The sequence below is a fragment of the Panicum virgatum genome, chromosome 9N (assembly GCF_016808335.1).
Source record: "Panicum virgatum strain AP13 chromosome 9N, P.virgatum_v5, whole genome shotgun sequence".
Lineage (NCBI taxonomy): Eukaryota > Viridiplantae > Streptophyta > Magnoliopsida > Poales > Poaceae > Panicum > Panicum virgatum.
Window position 1 is genome coordinate 39,267,813 of NC_053153.1, and position 4,948 is coordinate 39,272,760.

Genomic DNA, 4,948 nt, shown 5'->3' on the forward strand with positions numbered 1-4,948 from the left:
GTCTCCTTTATATAAGCCAGGAGGCGTAGGGGTACAAGGAAGGTATACTCGAGAGGTGACGGGGGCCTGGGGGGTCAGATCGGATCTAACCCTTGTGAAGACGTTGCCCCCGATGGTCGAGGAGACGAGAGTGGGGTTCCTGGGAACCGTGGCCTTCGGGAAGCTTCCAAAGGTGAAGGAGAAGCCAACTGTCGCCTCCATCTGGGTGGTGATGCTGGCGGAGAAGACGACGCCGGTGTTGGCTGCCATTGAACTCGACATATGAGTCCTGCGTCCCCTACCTGGCGCGCCAACTGTCAGATTGTTATTCCGGCCAGTCCACTAGGGGTGTACCCGGTGGTAGAGTTTCAGGATGGGGATCTTAGGGCCAAGAGCTCGATGGTAATATGAAGACGTAGGGACTTAGACAGGTTCGGGCCGCGATGTGCGTAATACCCTACGTCCTGTGTTCGGGGTTGTATTAGGGTTTGTGAATCGTTGCGAAGAAGAAGTCTCTCTATGGGTCTTCCCACGTCTCCTTTACATAAGCCAGGAGGTGTAGGGGTACAAGGAAGGTATACTCAGTTGTTTTACAAGGAAGGAGGTCGGTTAAGATCCCTAGATTTATGGGCTTCTAGCTGGAGCCTCTCATCTTGATCTACTAAAGATCCTTTCTGAGCACAGCCGAGTCCCTGCACGCCGAGTTGTTGTAGCCGAGTCACCAAGCAGGGTAGTCTCCCGGGTTTGAGTACCCCACTTGGCAGGGAGGTACATAAATCTACCTCCGTCAAGCCCCTGAGCGAGGGAGGGCCGAGTTGAATCTTCGTCGAGGTCTTTTGGTGCTCTTCGTAAGTATTCGTAGTTGTTGATTCAGAACGGGTTGCACCCCTGGGCGCACCCGTTGGGTGCAGTCCCTGAGCCTCGGAAGGTTTCAGAGAAGCATTTTGAGGGCCAAAGGTTTGATTCCTGACTCCTGATGATCCGAGAGCCTGAGCCTTTGATGAGTGTTTTTGTTACACCAACTCTCTGGAGATATTGGCCCTTGGCTACCCTGAGGCAGCCATTGCATGTGAATCCAACCCGGTCCCCTAGCCCTGAAGATCTGAGTATTAGTCACAGAGACATACCGAGCGGCTGTGACGTCCGAGTCCTGAGGCTTCGGTCGAGTCACTAAGACTCTCCGGGTAGTAGATGGCGCCCAGCCCCCGAGCAGGGTCGCCGGCGGAGTCACGGAGATGCGCCGAGTAGTCGCGGCGTCTGGGTCCTGAGGCCCTGGCTGGGTCGCTGAGACACGTCGGGTCGTAGATGGCGCCCAGCCCCTGAGCAGGGTCGCTGGCGGAGTCACGGAGACGCGCCGAGCAGTTGCGTCATCCGGGCCCTGAGGCCCTACCTGGGTCACAGAGACACGCCGGGTCATAGATGGCGCCCAGCCCCCGAGCAGGGTCGCTGGTGGAGTCACGGAGACGCGCCAATTAGTCGCGGCGTCCGGGCCCTGAGGCCCTGGCTGGGTCGCTGAGACACGCCGGGTCGCAGATGGCGCCCAGCCCCCGAGCAGGGTCACTGGCGGAATCACGGAGATGCACCGAGCAGTCGCAGCGCCTGGGTCCTGAGGCCCTAACTAGATCGCTGAGATACACCGGGTCGCAAATAGCTCCCAGCCCCCGAGCAGGGTCGCTGGCAGAGTCACGAAGACGCGCCGAGTGGTCGCGGCGTCCGGGCCCTGAGGCCTTGGCTGGGTCACGGAGACACGCCGGGTCGTAGATGGCGCCTAGCCCCTGAGCAGGGTAGCTGGCGGAGTCACAGAGACATGCCGAGCAGTCGCGGCGTCCGGGCCCTAAGGCCCTGGCTGGGTTGCTGAGACATGCCGGGTCGCAGATGGCGCCCAGCCCTTGAGCAGAGTCGCTGGCGGAGTCACGGAGATGCGCCGAGCAGTCGCGGCATCTGGGCCCTGAGGCCCTGGCTGGGTCACGGAGACATGCCAGGTCATATCAGGAATATTCAAAGCATATTCCTGTTACGGTAAAAAATCAAACCATTATTACCTCGCGCGGATCTGACGCGCTTGACAGAGGAGCAGGGCTGTTAGGGGCAACGATAATTTTTTTTTACTATTTCCCCTGCTCTGTCCTTCGCAAGATACCCGCCCTGATCATATCCGACCGTTGATTTCGGATCTGCCTGTTATGTAGCCTCCAATATTTAAATGAGGGAGGTTACGCGGAACAGCCACCCCATTCCAGAGTACTCTAGAACTTTCCGCTGCCTTGCTAACTCGGCTTGCTTCCTGAGTTCTTGGTCCTCCTGTTTCTCACGATTTCCACCGCTCTCCCGAGCCTCGCCGCCGTCGCCATGGCCGCCACCTCCGCTGCTTCCTCGCCTTCGACCTCGGGGAGCGCCGAAGATGCTCCACCACCTTAGTCGTCGTGGTAGAAGTGCATTCTCCAAGAGAGCAACATCCAGGACATGGTGGAGCGCGGTATCCTCTCGGAGAAGTAGATCTCTGGGTGGCGGTGCTGCTTCAGGGAGGAGTTCCCATCGGAGGACATGACCGAGACGGTCGTGTTCAAGTCCTTCTATGAGAAGGGCTTCGCGCTGCCCGCGGGGGACTTCTTCCGCGGGCTCCTTCACTTGATCAAGACCAATTCAATTGATCAAATCGCCATCTTCATCCACCTCTGCGAGTGGTACTTGGGGATCGCCCCCCACTTCAACTTGTGGCGGGCTCTGTACCGCCTTAAGGGGCACCCATCCAACGTTTGCCGAAATGTGGTGGGTGGGGCCGCCTTCTCACTGCGCCAGGAGAGCATCTACCCCAACTTCGAGCTCCGCGATACCAACAAAGGGTGGGCGCGAGAATGGTTCATGGTGTCGAACCCAGTGCCCTGCCTCCCGGTGCGCTCTGGCCGCGCGCCAGAGTATAAGGCCTGCTGGGAGGAGCCGCCAACCACCGAGGAGATGGCGTAGGTGGAGCGCCTCCTCAAGGAGATCCCCGAACTATCAGCGTAGAAGCTGAAAGGGCCGCGGTGGCCCTCTCCTTCTTCAAGTAGCTGACGCAGCCGATTAAGGAGAGGGTCCACCCGGCCTATGAGTACTGGGGTCATGATGATCCGACCCGAGGACAGAAGCGCAAAGTCCCCCAGGAGGAAGTTGCAAACCGAGTCGCCCACATCATGGCGGGGCAGATCCGGGACAAGGGCTGCCCGAAAGCCCTCTGCCTGAAGCGGCTGACTGATGCCGTAAGTTTTATTGAATCTTCCGAGTTGTTTTCTTCATTTCCGAGTTGTTTCCTCTGTTTTTCCGACCGCACCTGTTGGGTTGTGATACAACTCGGATTCTTTGCAGGCCAAGGTCTTAGAGTACTGGTCCCCTGCTCCTCTGCCTAAGGGGGACCCTGGCAAGGAGACTGCCGCACCCGCTGAGCCGCGCCTGCCGGCGGAAGAAGAGATGGAGTTCTCCTCCAACTCCTCCATGGGGAGTGAGTCGGAGGTGGATATCACCGGTGCCTCGGGGCCGCCGACCTCGGCCACCCCGAGGAGGAAGACGCGTCGTGCCGTGAAGAAGTTCCCGCTGTCAAAGATGGGATTGATGGCGGCGCAGAGGTCGTTGAGGAGCTCTACCCCCAATGGTACGAGCAAGGTCTGGGGAGCGTCGGCGCCCCCGGCTACTGCTGCAGTGGGGTCGAGGTCGGCCGGCCCCCAAGCTGAGAAGGAGGCGGCCCAGGGACTGGGCCAGCTGCACGGGGAAGTGATGCCCCTGCGCCCTGGCCGACCGCGCCGCTGAAGCTAAAGTTCGCGCTGCATCGCAGCGGCGGGTAATTGTCTTGATCTTTTTTTGCAATTCTTGCTTGAATTTTCTTTGCTGGGCTGAGTGCCTTGTTTGTTGGTTTAGGAAGGCTTCACTCAGCGGCGCCAAGAGGAAGGCGGATGGGTCGTCCACCGAGGGTGGCTCTAGTGATGCCGCGGTGTTGACCTCGCCGCGGGTGAGCCTGGCAAAGAGCCGCGCCCGCTGCGAGGAAGAGAGGAAGAAGGAGGAGGCCAGCAACAGGGTCCCTCCCCGTCTCCAGGATGTCGAGATGCAAGATCTGTCCCGAGATGAAGGGGCGGCGTAGGTGGTAGTCGAAGCCCAAGAGGTCCTAGCCGTTGAGGTGGTGAGGGCCCAGAAAGTCCCAGCCATCGAGGTGGGGAGGGCCCATGCAGAGTCCTCGAGGGGAGCTAGAGCCCCGCTGGAGGAGGAAGAGGAAGACAAGTCGCTCAGCGACCACCTGGTCGAGGCCGCCAAGGTGACCCATGAGTGGGTCGAGGTAAGTCTTCTGCCTCACTCTTTATGTAGCCGACTTGTTGTTGTTGATGCTGTCTTGTAACGCCGAGTTACTCTCCAGGCTGTGGTGGAGCTGTCAGAGCAGGCCGCCCAGGAGCTAGCCGAAGGGAGCGCCACCATTGGTCGGGTGGCGGAGCTCGAGGCCAGGGTGGCCAAGCTGGAGGCGCAGGGCCGCCAGTGGGAGGCCGAGAAGGTGGAGGCCAAGAAGGCTCTACGCAAGGAGAAGCGCGGTAAGGAGTTGGATCGAAGTCTGCCGAGTCCTTTTTGCACTGTTTGTCTATAACTTGCTTGCTGTTCAGAGCTGGAGGCCTGCACCAAGGCCAATGAGGAGCTGCAGAAGCTTCGAGAGGTAGCTGAGGTCCGGGAGGCCTCCACCGAAGACAAGCTTCACCTGGTGCAACAGGCTAAATGAGCTATGATTCAAAAATCATACAGCTGTTGGGTGTGTGTGATTTTTGTTGCTTGGACTGACGTAGCCGAGTGCTTTTCTATAGAAGCGGAGGATTAGGTGGCCGAGAGCCGGGCGATGCTGGATCGCCTGAGTGGCCCGCTGGAGGCTCTGCTCGTGGCGTTCGAGCCCGAGGGTGAGGCGGCTGCCTAGAGCCTGTCTGAGAGGCTGGAGGCGTCCTGTGGCCGACTGGAGGCCGTCATA